This window comes from Mustela putorius, unplaced genomic scaffold, assembly GCF_011764305.1.
Source record: "Mustela putorius furo isolate JIRA1106 unplaced genomic scaffold, ASM1176430v1.1 tig00003845_pilon_pilon_pilon, whole genome shotgun sequence".
NCBI lineage: Eukaryota > Metazoa > Chordata > Mammalia > Carnivora > Mustelidae > Mustela > Mustela putorius.
The window spans coordinates 89385442-89404093 of NW_025421998.1; the positions used below are offsets into that span (position 1 = coordinate 89385442).

The 18652-nt window shown below is 42.8% G+C and overlaps 1 long non-coding RNA gene across 1 annotated transcript; it reads left to right on the forward strand.

Moving 5' to 3' along the window:
* Positions 1–795: 795 nt before the first annotated feature.
* LOC101691538 lies at positions 796–17294 on the forward strand. The gene is made up of 3 exons (XR_001177524.2): positions 796–929; positions 15362–15415; positions 16398–17294. It is a non-coding gene; the product is annotated as an uncharacterized LOC101691538 (long non-coding RNA).
* Positions 17295–18652: the final 1358 nt, after the last annotated feature.

The window sequence follows — 18652 nt, forward strand, 5'->3', positions numbered from 1 at the left end:
GGAGGTCGTTGAATGATTTGAAGACAAGGAGCGGGAGGTGGCCCATAGTATGAGAGGGTAGTTCTGTGTGGAGACAGGATGAGGAAAGGTCTTCTAGAACTCACTGTCCACCCCAGACATGTGACGAGCATTTTTTGATTCCTCACGTTGTCTCCTTTGATTCACACAGCAGGTCATCGGGGAGCTGGAATCCGCCCCATTTGCAGAGAAGGAATGCTAGCCTGAGAGAGGTTAAGCAGCCAGGAATGAATTGGACACGGCTGTGCCAGTTTCCAAAGCCGTCTAGCTTAACCACTTTTAAGCCCCTAACCTCTACTGAAAGTGCTCACTGCAGGTTACATGACACACCCGTGGCACTTTGGAAACCCACAGCTCTCCCCGCCCACAGATTCTGCGTGGGGTCTGGGTAGATTATGTTGCAAAAGCGCCACGGAGGATTCCCCTTTGCACATAGGCATGGGATCCGCTACTTCTGCAGTCCTTCTAGGTGACCGAGTCCTAAGCCTGGTTATGCATCAGAATCGTTGGGGTGCTGGGAGTAATCTAGATCCCGGGCCCGACCCAGGTTTACAGTAGCGGGACTTGGGAACTGGCACGTCCTAGAATCCGAACCATCAAACCTGTACGTCCAGGCCTGCCTGGGACTTGAGGTTTCTCCCAGCCCCGCGGGCCTTCTCTCCTAGTCGGCCAGCCCAGGAGGTAATTCCGGAGCTCTCCGCCAGGGGGCGCGAGGGCGCCGCGCGCGGCTTTGGGCGAGGCTAGGCGAGGCGAGGCTAGGAGCGGCGGGAGGCGCGGGCGGGGTCGGGCGTGACCCGGAAGCCCACGGCGGGTTCCGCCCCCTCGCTCGGGGAGAGGCAGGCTCGGACCGGCCCACCGAGCTGCAGCCGCCCTTCGCGCCTCTCCTCGCCGACGCCATGCTGCAGTTCCTGGTCAGTGCAGTTGCCCTGGAGTGGCGGGGTCGCGGGAATGGTGGGGGTTGGTTCGGGACCCGGCCGGCCTGGGTCCGGGTTTCGGGGGGTCTGGGCGTACGTCCGGGTCCGCGCGGCGCCCGCTCGTCGCCTGTCCGGGGTGGGGAGGGCGCGGGGTTTTGTGTGTGCGGGGCCCAAGCCCCTTTGCCCGACCTTGTGGAGTCGTCCGAGTCCCTCAGGCGTGGAGGTGTCGGCGGGCATTTTCGCAGCCACTGCGGTGCCGTCCCGGCGGGCACTGTGGGACGCCCGAGTTAAAGCTGTGGGGGCCGCAGAAGACTAGGAGGCGCCCCTCCCGTGCCCTCCCGCCCGCACACCCCATCCCGGCCTCGGAGCCCCGCCGGAAGGTTTTCTGGAAACGTGGGAGGGCCGGCCGCGGACTCTGAGTTAGCGAGCCACCTCACGAGGCGGAAGCACGGGGTCCGAGCTGGGGCTTGCGGAGCGCTCGCCGGGCCTTGTCTAGCGTCCAGACTTTGAGGGTGGCGGGCGGCCGGCGCGAGTCAGACCCTGGTGTGCGCGGAAGTCCCGCAGGGGGCTCATTCTGGGGGGGAAAGTGTTAGTTTGAGGAAAGAAACTCGATCGCACGGCTGTTTATTGCGGGTAAAAGCTGCCTTTCTGGCGCCGCGCGTTTCCGGCGGCCGGCCGAGCGTCGCCGGGCCAGAGTCGGCCTCGCCAGCGTTCGAGGCTTCCCAACTCGGTGCGTCCTCCCTCCGGTTCGGTGAGGGGCGCGCCACCGTGCCAGGTTACCTCCCCGGTTATCCTCCACACTGAGTGCTCTGGGGAGGAGACGCTTTCCCCAATGTCAACGTTCTTTATCGAAGAGAATTTTTTCTAAAGTGCCCCCCCCCCCGTCTTCTTTGAGGTGGTCATTGATTTTTTTTAAATCCTCAGAGGGAAAGAGGTATCCTTGGTTCACATCGCCCAAGTAAGACGGGGCTGTTCCTTTGCCTCGGGAAGTTTTCCCAGTGTCCTAACTAGGTGTTAGCTTAGGAGTCAGTAGGAATCATTCCTGTCTTTTTGTTGGAGGAAACAGGTTAAAGACAGTGTCAGCCTCAGAGAGTGAGATGATAGCGTTGAGCCTAGTATAGCTGTAGCACATTGACAGACTGGGAGGGCATTGATTATTATTATTATTTGTTTTGTAAATCTTTTTTTAAGATTTTATTTATTCGATAGAGAGTGGCAGAGGGACAGAGCATAAGCAGGGGGAGAGGGCGAAGCAGACTCCTCCGTGAGCAGGAAGCCCTTTGAGGGGCTGGTTCCCAGGACCCCCTCGGATCATGACCTGAGCGGTTGGCGGACACAGCCGTCTGAGCCACCCAGGCGCCCCTGATAATTACTTTGTAAGTGCTTTTGCGGAGTGAATTTACTTGGTTTTGGAATAAACTTTTGCTGTGTGTAAATATGCGTGTACCTGATTTGAGAATTCAGAGTCCTCAGCATTGAAGGCGAAAGGCTGCAGCCATGCATTAAATTCCTAGCTCAGAAGTCGCTGGAACAGGGATGTTCTCGTGTCCTCTTGTTCCCCCTCTCCTCATCGCATCTGTTGGAAGAAGCAGGATAGTATGACTTCTCACCTTGGTTCCACCTCTGTCGAATGATTCACTAATTCTGTGAACTTGGGCATGTCTTTCTCTTGCTATAAGCCATTTGATTTATAAAACAGCGAGTTGAAGCAGGTGATTCCTGAGTTGTCCTCGAGCTTTTAGCCTGTGCCCAGCTGTCTTGTCCACTAGCTTAAGAGGTCAGATGTCTGGGTTCCAAGCCCAGCTCCATCATTGGCAAGCTGTGGGAACTCGGGGAGGTCCCTTGAATTCACTCTGCTTCAGTTTCCACAAATGAAAATGGGAACCTACCTCATGGTTTTGTTGTGAGGAGTAAAAATGAATTACTACATGAAGGTGCTTTAGAGAACTTAGGACTCAGGTAAAATTCAGTTTCTCTTTTACAAGATACCAGCTGATACGGTTTCTTCTCAAATTGGGGGATCCTTTGCCCTCAGGAAAGTAGGCGATGGCGACGGGACAAGTTTTGAAAGGGATGAAATTATTACAACTGAAGCCACAGTCATCCTGCGTTTTGAAACTGTCCAGGTTGCTTCCTATATTTGTCACTTCCTGGAACTCTATTCCAAACTACCGCAGCCGAATGGGCTGCTTATCTTCTCCTTCATTGTTCATTCCTCCATGGATTAAAATATTCGCCCATTGTTCCTGTCCCAGAAACCTGTTCTGTGGTCCTGCTGCCCTTCGCTTTTACTACAGTGGCTTCTTTAAGGTTTCACTCCAGGTTTTGTAAGGAAACTTGGGAAGCTTTTCAGGGCAGCCTGACAGGACAGGCGCCGCTGGGAGCTCAGTGTCCGCTGTCTGTCGGACTGTTACTGGCATTGGCTGTTGCTGGTCACTTTCTGAGGTGGCAGCTCTTGGTGCCCTTTATCACGACCTCCTTAATCCCTCCTCCCTTGGCTTTTGGATCCTCCATCTCCATATTTTCTGACATTCTTTAACATTACAACACATACGGATTTATCTTCACAGAAGAACCCGTGAAGGTGACTGGCTCGGGTGCTGGCCCCTCCAAGGGCTGAGGGGATCAGTATCTTGGTGCAGCAGCTGGGAAGGGGCCCTATCTAATCTCGCCTGTTTGTGCTGGCTGCTTTTCCCTTTTTTTGGTTACTAGGTGTTCCTCAGGGCTCAGTCCTTCACTCTTCACTCTTTTCTTCAAACCCACCCTCAGGGAGTGTGTTTCTTGTCATGCTGCCACCTTCTCCTCTTTGCTGCTTCCAAAACTACCTTCCATCCCATTTCTCTGAGTTCCAGTTGGCGGTCATCAGCTGTCTGCTGAACATCTCTCGTCATCCCCTCTATCTCAGATGCAGCACCTCTGGACCCATTACCTCCTCGTTCCCCACCCTGCAATGCATGCCTCACACCTAACTTCTCTGTTCTCCCATCCTGGCTTCCTCAAATTTGAAATACTGACATAATCCTTGATTTATTTCTCTCCTTCATTCTCCATATCATTTAGCTGCTATGCCTAGCACATATATTTGCCTGTGTATTCTTTTTTTTTTTTTTTAAAGATTTCATTCATTTATTTGACAGAAATCACAAGTAGGCAGAGAAGTAGGCAGAGAGAGAGGAGGAAGCAGGCCCCCTGCTGAGCAGAGAACCCGATGCGGGGCTCGATCCCAGGACCCTGGAATCATGACCTGAGCCGAAGGCTGAGGCCTTAACCCACTGTGTATAACCCACTGTGTATAACCCAGGCGCCCTCTCTGTGTATTCTTTTTTTTTTTTTTTAAAGATTTTATTTATTTATTTGACAGAGAGAGATCACAAGTAGGCAGAGACGCAGGTAGAGAGAGAGAGAGGAGGAAGCAGGCTCCCTGCTGAGCAGAGAGCCCGATGCGGGACTCGATCCTAGGACCCTGAGATCATGACCTGAGCCGAAGGCAGCGGCTTAACCCACTGAGCCACCCAGGCGCCCGTCCCTGTGTATTCTTGAGCAAGTTACTTTTCTGCTCTCTGCCTCAGTTTCCCCAACATAAATTGGGCAATAATAGTATCTGCTTATAAGGCTATGAAATTCATTCATGAAAAAGAGAATACTGCCTTGCACACAGCTCTCAGAAAATGTTAGCTATTGTTTTAAGCCATTGGGTCTTCTCTACTCACCTTATGAGAGTTCCATCTTTATGTTCCTGTTGCCTGGTTTGTAGAGTAGGTGTCTTTTACTCCACTGTGGCACTAACTACACCAGCCTTGCTGGGGTACGAATGTGGGTTTTGAGTTGGAAGAGTTGTTTTAGTTTCTCTACTTCTGCTAAGATGCTGACGTGTCAGTTTCTACTACTAAGGGGGCATCCGGTTTATGTTTCATCACCTCCCATTGAAATTGGTGCTCTAGTTCCTCAGATGATCTATATCATTTTTGGTCAGTGTCTCCCTAACTAGTTCTTGGTATTAAAGAGTAGTTCTTTTTTTTTTTTAATAGTTTGCATTTTTTAAAGATTTTATTTATTTATTTGACAGAAATCACAAGTAGACGGAGAGGCAGGCAGAGAGAGCGAGAGGGAAGCAGGCTCCCTGCTGAGCAGAGAGCCCGATGCGGGACTCGATCCCAGGACCCTGAGATCATGACCTGAGCACTCAGTGGGCAGTGGCTTAACCCACTGAACCACCCAGGCGCCCCTTAAAGAGCAGTTCTAATCCACATAACAACCCTGTACATATTTGAAGAGCATCTTGGTACCTCTCTCAACCCCCCTGACCCCCATTAGTCTGTTCTTCAGATGAAACATTTCTGATTTTTCCATCTATTCTTTATGGTTTCAGGTTTATTCCAGTTAGCCTTCTTTCCCCCAAATATTACAGTTTTTCGGTTCTCCCCCACTGTTCTTATTGAAACATGGCACTCCTGTTCCAGTCTGATCAGCCATAGAAAAGTAAGGCTGTCTTCTCTAGTTCTGTGTTTCCCTTGATACTTTTGGTGTTCTGTTCAGTCTTGCAGCTGCCAGAGTAATCATCTAGTAGTAATTGTCTAATTCACATGCTCAGAAACTGTCAGTGGTCTTTATGTCCCTGCACATCAGGTAGTAACCACTTGCACTTGATTTTCAAGATTTGCTCATCTGACTCCATTTTCCCTTACTACTGCCCTTCAACATATCTCCTGTGTTTTAGACTGACCAGGCTATCTTACTAACCTGGACCACCAGTGGACCTTCCTGCCTTCAGACCTTCCCATCTGGTTTTCCCTTTGTCCTCTGTTTTTGTTTTTTTTTTTTTTATGCCTCCTCAACTACTCTCAACTCCCATGTTTTCTCAGGAGCTTTTCTTTTCATAAAGAAAGCTCGTGGATCACTTATGATCCACCTACCTGTTAATTTAGTCTTAAATGTCTTTCATCATTGTTTTATTGTCCTCTCAGTAATAGCCTTTTTTTTTTTTTTAGTATTTCCAGGTGCTTTTTAGTTGTTGTGAGTGGCATCCTTTTTTTTTCTTTTTTTTTTTTAAAGATTTTACTTATGTATTTGGCATGTAGAGATCAAAAGTAGGCAGAGAGGGAGGCAGTGAGAAAGGAGGAAGCAGGCTCTCTGCGGAGCAGAGAGCCCAATGTGGGGCTTGATCCCAGGACCCTGGGATCATGACCTGAGCCGAAGGCAGAGGCTTTAACCCACTGAGCCACCCAGGTGTCCCGTGAGTGGCATCCTTTTTAAAATTAGATTTTCAAATTTGTTGCTGATGTATGGAAATGCTAAGTTTGGTGTACTGATTTTTGTATCTAGCAATCTTACCTATCTTTTAGCTCTCATAGTTTGTAGATTGACTTGGAAGTGAATGACTGACAGGGTGCCTGGCTGGCTCAGTGGGTAGAACATGCAACTCTTGATCTCTGGGTCGTGAATTTGAGCCTTACGTTGGGCATAGAGCTTAGTTAAAATAGTTTTTTAATTAAAAAAAAAAAAAAAGTTGGGCACCTGGCTGGCTCAGTTAGAGGAGTGTATGGCTGTTGATCTTGGGGGTCATGAGTTTGAGTTCCACATGGAGTATAGAGATTAAATAAGTAAGACTTTTGGAGCACCTGGGTGGCTCAGGGGGTTAAAGCCTCTGCCTTCAGCTCAGGTCATGATCCTAAGGTCCTGGGATTGAGCCCCACATCCTGCTCTCTGCTCAGCAGGGAGCCTGCTTCCTCCTCTCTCTAACTGCCTCTCTGCCTACTTGTAATCTCTGTCTGTCAAATAAATAAATAAAATCTTAAAAAAAAAAGTCTTTAAAAAAATAAGACTTTTATTTTATTTTTTTAAAAAGATTTTATTTATTTGACACACAGAGATCACAAGTAGGCAGAGAGAGGGGGATGCAGGCTCCCTGCTGAGCGGAGAGCCCGATGCAGGGTTCGATCCCAGGGCCAGAGGTCATGAGCCGAAGGTAGTCAGTCGCTGAAGGCAGTTGCTTAACGACTGAGCCACCCAGGCGCCCCTAGATTAAATAAGTAAGACTTTTAAAAAAAATTTAAAAAAGGAAGTAAGTCAATGAATGCAGTACTGTGAAGGCAGTCATATTTCTGGTGAAGGCAAAAATGACAGTTTTGTGTTCTTTTCCAATTCTTGTCTTTCTCGAGTTAGGACTTCCAATAGGAGAGTGGATATCCTAGTTTTTTCTAGGAAATGCTTCTCAGGTTTTTGTATGATGTTTGTGTTTCTGGTATTTCCTAATATTAAGGGAATTCTCTTCTATTCCTTTCTTTTTTTTTTTTTTTAAGATTTTATTTATTTATTGGTCTCATAGAGAGACAGATCGAGCACACAAGCAGGGGGAGCGGCATGCTTCTGCTAAGCAAGGGGTCTGATCAATGTAGGACTCGATCCTAGGACCCTGGGATTATGAACTGAGCCAAAGGCAGTCGGTTAACATACTGAGCCACCCAGGCATCCCCTCTCTTCTGTTTCTAGTATAAGAGTTTTTGTTGTGATTGACTATTGAATTTTATCATGCTATTTCCCCCTCTGATGATAAATGATTTTTCTCCTTTAATATGTTCATACAGATTATGTTCAATTTCTAACATGATGCCCTTGAACTATGCGGCCCATTCAGACCATCATTTGGAGATGTGCTGCTGTGTTTTGTTCCCTGCGCCTCCACTTGTTTTAGTCTTACCTTTCTAGAATAGATCATAAATTCCAGGGGAAGAAGCAACATGGCTTATGCTTAGATTTCCTAAGCACATGGCACTTAGCTAATACTGTGTGATTGATTTAATTAGATATTCCTTCTTTACTTGATTACTACTCTTAGATATTCATAAAATACTTGAATATTTGAATCAGCTTCTTTGAGAACAGGCAGACCAGTTCTACCTGATTGACCTCTTTCCAAAGTGTTAGATCTATCTTTTTCATGAATGTCCCTATTTAATTTACTGGCTCAATTGAAGAATTAACAGCCTCCTCCTTTCACTATCTAAGGAAAATTATTGAATATAAAACCGGCCTTATATTTTAAAAATGCACATCTCTGTGGTGGTAGTAGAAGAGATACAGGTTATATCCTCAGCAGGTTTTTGTTTTAATGTATAGAATATGGGTTTTATTATTACTTGAAGCAGATGTTAAACACAGTTTCTTTGCAACAAGTCTGAAACGTTTAAAGACTAAAGATGAAATTTTTTCTTGCCTCCTTGGAATGAGCAGTCTTCAGATAGTTTCTGTAGGTCTCTCGATTTAAATGGAGAAATAAAACTATCAATTTATTTTTTTATTAATGTTAGATAATGTATACTTCTGGGTTTTCTTGTCATTGTGTAGCTTTTCTCACCTGAGACCATACAACATTTTTAGGTATCCTGTTGAATGCTAGTTGTAGCTATATTTGCTAAATAAAATGAGATTACTTTTATTTTTTATTTTTAATGAGATTATTTTTAGATTTCTTAAGCCTTTGTCAGTGAATATGAGATGGTTCAGATTCTTTGTCATAACTTGGGTTTGGGTGTGTACTCATTGAAAATGTAATTTGATGAGTCTTTCAGAATTGTTAGGTAGTATTCAGTTGGGGTTATTGCCAGGATCCATCCCTGGGTAAAAATTATAGCTTTATTTACTAAATGACAGAAGTAACTTTTTGATTGGGGAAAACATTAAGCAACAAATGATGAGAAGAGTCAGATTGCTCTGGAGTTAGCTTTCTTATTTTTAAGACTTGGTGCTTCTTTATGTTGATACAGTGTTGAGATTAACTTGCTTATGTGTCCTTACATAAAAAAGAGTTGATTTTTTGTGGTTTTCATATACAAAGCCAACTGTTTATCTCAGTGGTCCTCATTTTTTTCAGTCCAACATTTTCATTCTTTTTAAACATTTGTCCAGTCTGGAAACCTTGCAGTTGTCTGTGATTTCCAGTTTTATCCCATATAGCTGATATTTTACCAAATATTAATGGTTTTTTAAAAAATATTTTTTAAAGATTTTATTCTTTTATTCACAAGAGACCTGGAGATAGGCAGAGGGAGAAGCAGGCTCCTCAAGGAGCAGGGAGCCCGATGTGGGACTTGATGCCAGGACTCTGCAATCAGGACCCAAGCTGAAGGCAGATGCTTAACTGACTGAGCCAAACAGGTGCCCCAAAATATTTTTAAGATACAATATTCGTCATACAACTCACCCATTTGTAGTGTAGAATTCCCTGGTTTCTTACATATTCATAGAGTTGTGCAACCATCACCACTATAATTTTATATCCAATATTTCATTGGCCCCCAAAGAAACCCCATATCCATTAGCATTCGTTTTTCATTCTCCTCTTCCCCAGTTTTGGACAACCACTAATTTATTGTGTGTCTTTATGGATTTACCTATTCTGGACATTTCCTTTAAGTGGAGTCATGTAACATGTGGTCTCTTCCGACTGCTTTTCACTCAGAACAGTGTTACCAAAGTTCATCCATGTTATAGCACAAATTAGTACTTTCATAGCTGAATAATATTAAATTGTATGGATATGCCACATTTTATTAATCCATTCACCAGCTTATAGGCATTTAGGTTGTTTCCACCTTTTGGCTATTATGGATAATCTTGTGAACATTTGTGTACAAGTTTTTGTGTGGATGTATGTTTTAGTTCTCTTGAGTATACACCCTACAGTAAGATTGCTGCATCATATGGTAACTGTATGCTTAACTTTGAGAGATTGCCAGACCACTTTCCAGAGTGTCTCTATGATTTTATATTCCCATCAGCCGTGGATGAAGGTTCCATTTTCTCCACTTCTTTTTCAACACTTTTTGACTGAAGTCATCCCTAGTGGGTGTAATATGGCACCTCACTGTGGTTTTGATTTGCATTTCCTTAATAACTAGTGATATTGAGCATCTTTTCATGTGCCCATGGGCCATGTATATCTTATTTGGAGAACTGTCTGGGGCGCCTGGGTGGCTCAGTTGGTTGGGCAACTGCCTTCAGCTGAGGTCATGATCTTGGGGTCCTAGGATTGAGTCCCACTTTGGGCTCCTGCTTCTCCCTCTCTGGTTCCCTTGTTTGTGCGCTCTCTCTATCAAATAAATAAAAATAAAATCTTAAAAAAAAGAAATGTCTATCAGATCCTTTGCTCAGGGGTGCCTGGGTGGTTTAGTCAATTGAGTGTCTGCCTTTGGCTTGGGTCATGATCTCAGGGTCCTGGGATCAAGCCCTGCATCTGGCTCTCTGCTCAGTGGTGAATCTGCTTCCCCGTCTCCCTCCCACTCTGTGATCTCTCTGGCTCTCTCTCTCTCTAAGATAAATAAATAAAATCTTAAAAAAAAAAAATCCTTTGCTCAGTTTTAAATTGGGTTGTCGTTTTATTGTTAGGTCATAAGGATTCTTATGTTCTGGATACAAGTCCTTTATCAATACGTGATTTGAAAATATTTAATTCTATTCTATTGGGTTGTTTTTTCATTTTCTGGATGGTATTCTTTAAAACATAAATATTTTTAATTTTGATGAAGTCCAATGTGTCTTTTTTTGGTCACTTGTGCTTTTGATGCCATATTTAAGAAACTGTTGCCTAATGCAAAGTCATGAGATTTAATACTTTGTGCTCTTACAAGAGATTTATAGTTCTAGATTTTACATTTAGGTTTTTTTTTTTAAGATTTTATTTATTTATTTGACAGAGATCATAAGTAGGCAGAGAGGCAGGCAGAGAGAGAGGAAGAAGCAGACTCCCTGCTGAGCGGAGAGTCTGATGATGCGGGGCTCAATCCCATGACCCTGGGATCATGACCTGAGCCAGAGGCAGAGGTTTTAACCCACTGAGCCACCCAGGAGCCTCTACATTTAGGTCTTGACCCATTTGGAGTTAGTTTTTGTTTATGATGTGAGATAGGGGTCCATATTCATTCTTTGGCTTGTGGATATCCAGTTGTCCTAGCATCATTTCTTGAAAAGACTATTCTTTTTCCATTGAATGTATCAGCACCCTTGTTAAAATCACTTGACCAGGGGTACCTGGGTGGCTCAGTTGGCCTGTTGACCCACCCAGGTCATGATCTCCGGGTGATGAGATCGAGCCCCATGTCCACCTCTGAGTTTGGTGGGGAGTCTGCTTGAGATTCTCTCTCCCTTTGCCCTTCCCTTTTCTTCCCTTACACACTCTCTCTCAAATAAATAAATCTTTAAAAAAAAAATTATTTGACCATGAATGTAAAGGTTGGTTCCTGGACTCTCCATTCTATATCATTGGTCATCATTGATTTTTATTTTATTTTTTAAATTTATTTTTATTCCAGTATAGTTGACACACAGTGTTATATTAGTTTCAGGTGTACAATATAGTGATTCCGCAATTCTGTATATTACTCCGTGCTCACCTATTTCACCCATTTCCCCACCCATCTCCTTTCTGGTACCCATCAGTTCTCTATAGTTAAGAGCCTGTTTTGGGGATTATCACTGACTTAAGAAGAAAAGCAATTTAGTGATGATGTTTGCTCTCTGTCCCCTATGCTACCACACTAATCTGGGCCTTCCCGATCTGTACTTACTAACTGTTCAGCCTTTTTTGAGTACAGTTGCTAGGTGAATACTTCCAAAGCCGTGCTTTTATCGTGTTGTTGCTGGTAAATAGTAGCCATTGGCTTGATATCAAGGTTACTTGGGAACTAAACTACTTTGCCTGTTTTGAGGTCCCTGAGCCAGCCCTATCCAGGGCTCCATAATTGTTTCTCTGCATTTCTAAATTCAAGTCCTCTCCTAATCAGTCCTATTTCTTTTAGTCATCACCTCCACATTCATACCTTATGCCTTGATTCTCCACGTTCAGTTCCCTTCTCAGTTTAAATTTTTTTATACTTACTCAGCATAGTTAGAGGCTTGAATAAATTTGGGTACATTGATCTCTTTCAGATATGGTTTCTTAGAAGAATCACTTCTGTTTCATTCATGTGACTTCATGCATGACCCATTTCTGGTTCTTCCTGCATCTGTTATATTCAGGGTCCTGTACTGGCGGCTGCCTCATATAACTATTTTATGTATCTATAGCTTTTTTTCCTATACATTCCTGTACACTGAAATATGTAGGTACTGTTTTAGAATCCCTTCACAGGGCTGAATATGAATTTATTTTTAGTATATAAGGGTCTTCAGTCTTCTAATCAAAACCTTTGGGGGCCAGATGTATTTGAGCGATTTTTTAAAAGATTTTATAAAGGTTTACGCTGCATATACTTATTATTTAACCGATAGCACTCTGGGATAGCACTCTTTAATGACATACATTAATATTTACTGTTACACATATTCTCCAGTGGGATGTAGGGCAGGATCCTTTGTTTAAAGATTGCTTTTTCTGTAGCAAAAAGTGAATATTCACACTGAAATGTGATAGACTATAAATAGTATCATACAGGTTCTGGTCAGGTGTGATTTTGCTGCCAGTTGGATTACAGTGAAACAGTTTGATTAGAGTTTTGCCTTTCAGAAGTGTGGATAATGGATTGAAGAACCTCACCGATTTTACCTGTACGGTACCTGTATGGTGTAAATGTAGAGCTGGAAAATTCTGTCTCTTACGTGCGCTGCCCTGACCCAGTCTAGACTTGCCTCCTGTGTCTCTTAGCTGCAGCCTCTTCCCTCCATCCATTTGTTCTCAACCACTTTGCTCAGGTCACTGCTGTGTCCCTACACTCGTGATGTCTTACCATTTATTGTCCGCAATGTGCGTGTGAGAAGTAGCCACATGTTCCTAAAGTCTCAAAATGATTGCAGAAGGAATGCGATAGTCATTCGTTTAGTCAGTGACTGCTGGGGAAATCATTGCCTTTTCTCTACACTGCCTTCCCTGCAGCGCCTACTGTGGGGGGGGGTCGGTGAGTTGGAGGGGGCACCGTGGAGGATTACAGCTATCTGGATGGACGCCCGATGCAGCGTCCAGGTCTTGGCCTGGAAGAAGTTAAGCAATCTGGGCCTGCAGGGACGTTGCAAACTCATTCAGGGCCTTCTATAATCTGGCTTCAGTCTAACTTGTCAGACTAATGAGTCGCCATTCCTCAGATTTATGTTTTATGTTTTTTATTAGATTAAGATGTTTTCTCTGGTAAACTTGCCTGGGGAGCATCCCATGGATAACATATAAATGGTTTTCTGGCTTCATGCATTTCCCTCAACATTTCACTTAATACGTGACATTTCTCTTATGTTGTGTATTTAATTTTACAATATCCCAGTGGTAGATCTGGCAGTGTTCTGAAACTGGAATTGGATACCACTTGTCTAGAGGCCCGTAGTTTTTGTTTTGTTTGTGTTTTAAAATAACTTCTATTTTCTCATGTGCTAGTGAAATTGCCAAAGTGAAGCCACATTAGATACGCCATATTTTATGTTGAGACACACGTGGTTAAGAACCAGGAATCCTAGAATGTTGGAGCTTGAAGGAACATTGTTTTTGTTGTTGTTGTTTGTTTGTTTTTAAAGATTTTACTTATTTATGAAAAGAGATCACAGGTAGGCAGAGAGGCAGGCGGGGGTGGGGTGGGGTGGGGAAGCCGGCTCCCTGCCTAGCAGAGAGCCCAGTGTGGGGCTTGATCCCAGGACCCTGAGATCATGACCTGAGCTGAAGGCAGAAGCTTAACCCACTGAGCCACCCAGGCGCCCCAAGAACACCGTTATTAGTATAATGTTTTATAGAACAGGAAACTCAAATCAGCTACAGCTACCCAGCTAGGTAGTGAGTAGTAGAACCAGAACTCTGTTTTTCTTGAGAATTTACACCTTTCTGTTTTTTCTGCTTTGTGTTAGAGCTAAAATTCTCGGTGGATCACCCCCCCCCCACCCCCCCGCAGTTCTTACAAGTAAATTTAATACTCTTTCGGATTTGGAAAACTGTCTACCTGGTTTCAACCCACAGGAGTAAAAAAATCATTTTGCTTCTTGGTGCCACCTTGGTAAAACTATTACTTGAGAGAATGTGCCTAATTAATCAAATTATTAGAAAATGGACTCTGGTTAGAGAATGGATAGCTGCTTTTATGTTCCTAACATCAACTAACAACCAATTTAAATTGTGCTTTTGGTATTTAAAGCTCAGGAAGGCTTTCCCTATATGTTTCCCTATATGTATCTCTGACTTGAAGAGAAGGTTCGACCACATTAAGTAAACTGACAATGTTAAGTGCCACGTTTTTCTGTTAAGCTCTGCTACTTATTGAATAGGAGAAATACTGATTAGAGAAAATGATAAAAAAAAAAAAAGATGCCAGTTTGAATTTATGAAATTAGAAATTAGGCGTCCTGTTGGAGATTCTTAATTATTGGAGGAAAAAACCCCAGGGAGTTATGGAACATTAGAACTCAAAGTTTAATGAGCTTTGGTTTGTTTGTGGTAAATTGAGTGCTTTAAATTTTCATGAAACAGTTTTTAAAAGTTCAGGAAAATAGTCGCCCAATGGCATAAGCATTTATAGTTCTCTGAAAATCATGCCTTTCTTTCCTCACTGAGTAAGAGCTGGTTAGGGAATCTTTGTCCCCCACAGGTCTTAAGTGTTCTGCCCATCAGGTTACACCCACGGCAGAGTGCTAAGCCATATGCTGTCTCAGTTGTATGTCAGAGTTTCCCATGCTTTTCTGTCATGATACATTTTCATTTTTGAATGAGAATCTAATTTAGGTCTGTGTTCCTTTGTTATGAATGACCCTGAAAAAGTCACTTCACTACCCTAGGCCTCAGATATAAAGAGAGTAACTGTGAAAATGTCTCCATTGTCCAAGATAATAGAGCTTAGCTGAGTATTTTTTTTAATCGGATATTTTTTATTTGATGTAGTAAGTAACAATACTTATAACCAAAAAAGAAAGAGAAAACAAATTACTTTTAACAACAAAATCATCAGTGTGGCTTGGGTTTCTGGAGCTGACAGTTAAGTATTTATGGAGGTTGTGAGGGGACAGGGAGAATCTAGGGTAGATTTGTTTAGTGCTGCCATTTATTCTCACTTTTGTATGCTCTTTAACCTTTAGGGAGAGTATTCCTATATTTATTTTACAAAAGAATACTGAATCTCATACTGTCTAGCCCTAGACTGGAAACTGTTTTTTTTTTTTTTTTTTTTTTAAGATTTTATCCATTTATTGGCAGAGAGACGCAGTGAGAGAGGGAACACAAGCAGGGACAGTGGGAGAGGGAGAAGCAGGCATCCCACTGAGTAGGGATGCGGAGCTTGATCCTTGGACCCTGTGAGCATGAGTTGAGCTGAAGGGAGATGCTAAACGACTGAGCCACCTAGGCGCCCCTGGAAACTGGGGTCTTGAACTGTCCGTAGCTACTTCAAGACTACTGTCTGTATAGTTTGGCTTGGTATCAGATGGCACAGAACTTGGGATCCAGTATAACTCTTCCTGTTCTATTCTTTCAGCTTGGATTTACTCTTGGCAACGTGGTTGGAATGTATCTGGCTCAGAACTATGACGTAAGTGATTGTATCCATGTCCTCCCCAATTCCATGTCACAAATTCATATTGACTTGTCTTTGTTAGAGTCAGATATACCCTCCATTGTAAATGAAGTCCATAGATTGAGGAAAATGTCCTGAACTTTGTAGAAAGATTTTCCGTTGTTAGAAAAATACACCTCACAGAAGCATCTGTCCTCCATATCACCACAAGAGGGCAAAATTCCATCAGTTTAAGATGTTCTTGTGATCCTGAGCTGTGTTTGTTAGCCCAGAGCAATTAATTACTAAGTTAGAGTCTTCTTACAGTTCTATGGAGAATTATGTGATAAATGGGAATTTAAAGACCAATTGGATAATCTTTTTAGCTCCTGCTACATGGTAATATTGGTAATAATGACTGAGAATTTTAGTGGCAGATCTTTACAATGCAGCTCAGTTAAGGAGATCAGAGTTTTGTGAAGTGGAGAGTTATATTAGCTTCATTTTATAGACAGGAAGTTGAAAAACAGGTGACAAAACTGCCCATGAATGGGGATTCTGGAAAGGTTGTTGTAAAGAGAGGGAAAGGAAGGAAGAGGCGGGAAGAGGGAAGGAAGGGAAACATGATAATAACTTTAGATTTTTTTGTTGTGAAGCTTTTAATGTGACAAAAGAAATTCTTTATCAACCTTCACTTGAGTTATATGGTTTTCTAGGAAGGAGCTTTATTTATATGTACGGCTTCTACTTGGTACTGGATTGAGGTGTTAAGTGAGTATATAAAGTAGAAGTAGAAAAGTAGAAGTCAGAATATCGCTTCCAGGGAGGGAGCATACATTACTTAACAACTCCTGAGATCCTCCTTATACAGTTAGGAGGCCAAGAAATTCTATTTAGCCGGTCACTTTCAGAAGAAAATAAAGACTTGTACAACAACCCTTTATTGTTGGACGAAGAAGAGTAAAAGACTATTGATTAGGTAGATGCAAAATTACAATAACCTTTTTTCTTTTTAAAGATACCAAACCTGGCTAAAAAACTAGAAGAAATAAAAAAGGACTTGGATGCCAAGAAGAAACCCCCTAGCTCATGAGGCGGACTCCAGCACTGCCTTCTGGATATACCGATTCTGCTGTTCTTGAGGGCCTCCTTACCATCTGAACCAAAAGTTTTTGTTTTAAATTCCAGCCTCAATAATTTTCCTGTTAGATCCTGCATTGCCTGAGAGCACAGATGGGGCCACAAGTTAAGAGCCACCCTTTTCCAGCTTCCTCACCTGTCCCTTCCTCCTTCCAGCCACTTGAGACGGCCTAAGACTGGAATTATGGTGCTAGATTAGTAAATGTGACCTTTAATTACTAGTCTCTCCTTTATTCTGTGGAATTCCTACTCTTTTCTAAAGAAAAATTGATGAGTTTTGTATAGCTGGTCAGACATAAATAACGCTGATTTCACAGTTTAGCAATTATAATGGGTGTTTAAACATTTGGTACTAAATTATGTTGTTTTAAGGTCATTAAAATTAAAGCCAAGAAGCCAGTCACTCCTGAATTTTCCACTTATTTTATGCTGTTGTCAGGCAGCTCCATAATTGCTAATTTAATCAGTAAATCAATTTATTACTCATTAACTAAGAAACTATACTCTGAGAACTCTGTCAGGAACTAGGGAGTTTAAAAATATGTAAAATAATGGCCTTTATCCTCCGTAAAATTCATAGTCTAGTATGCATGTTTTCCTTAATTGTGTCTTTGATTTGGCTCTTTTCCCTCAAAAGAATCCTACTTATCTTAGGGGTTTACAGGTGCATTTGACGTTACATGACAGATAAATGACAAGTTGTAAAGGAAATTTTATGCCTCTTCACATTAAAAATGTATTTACAATATATCTTTATAGTGATTCTCATAAGAAACTTTGAGAGTTTTTTTGTTTGTTTCCTGCGATCAGAAATCACCATTGTATGTTGACCCATAGCTAGGGACATCTCTTAAGTCCCTCATTCAGCAGGAAGAAGCTAGTGAAAATGAGACCTTCACCCAGTTGCCAAAGATTTGTTATTGTCAGTCTGTCAGGGTAGAACACAGAAGCCACTTTTAGGCCATGGGCTTGAGCAATAGAAACCTGAGCAAGGCAAAGGGGCCCACAGTGACCACTGAGCTGATGCAAACAGGCTCATTAAACCATAGGCCTTACCTGACCAATGGGCTACTTAAAACCAGTCACGGTCCCTACGATTGCCATAAAGGGAGAATTCCATAGTCCCTTACTTTGCCCCGTGACTAGCCCCTCACCACCACTTCTTGGTAGATAGTGTCTCCCTTGCTGTCCTGCCTGTTGCTCCCTTGCAATATATTCAGTAAACTTCTACTGCTTTGAAAAGAGTGAACAAAAGAAAGAAAATCACCATTGTAATCTGTCAAATATATAATTAGTCCATTTTTTAAAATTAAATGTTTGTAAGCATCACTTTTCCCATGGGTCAGGATACAGAAGTGATTCAGAACAAAGGGCCTGTCATACTCCTGACCTTCAGTTCCTAGTTCTTCCTGGAGGCAAGCACTGTCAGTAGTTTCCTATATACTTTGAGAAGGATTATGTCCCTAAACAAATACATGCATGTAAGGGGGTTTTTACACAAATCTGAAATTGCACTGAGTTCACCCCTTGCCCTTTTTTCCCTCCTCCTTAATGGAGATCATTCCATATCAGTATGTACGGGCCAAGAAACCTCTCTCCCTTTTTTGGCTACATGAGATTCTATTGAATGGATATACCATAACTTATTTAATCTGTTACTGATGAATGTTAGATTTCCTGTCTTCTGCTGTTACAATGATAATGTTTAACCTAAAGTTAAACATATCTGTGCAGGGTATAGCTGTAAGCTAAACCCTAGAAGTGTAATCTGCACAAACTGTAGATAAAGTCCCATTGTGTTTTGTTTTAGGGACTTGTTGGGAAGCTCACTGATAATGCCATTTCTGAAGACATTTTAGCGGATATCAGTAAACTGGAAGAGTAATTTAGAGACACCTTATTTCAGACAGTGATGATATTAGTACTGTGTGATTCTAAAACAGAGGGGTTTTGCTGCTCTTTGGAAACAGGGTTCTCGTACATGGGTGTAGGTTTTATCTCTGGCAGCTTGTCCTGGTGTGTGATACAGATTAGCAGCATGTTATGGTTTGGCTTCACCCTAGAAGGGAGAGCATGGGCAAGGCGCTTGTTTTTCTGACACTGTTGTATTCTCTAATATGTGGATGCAATATC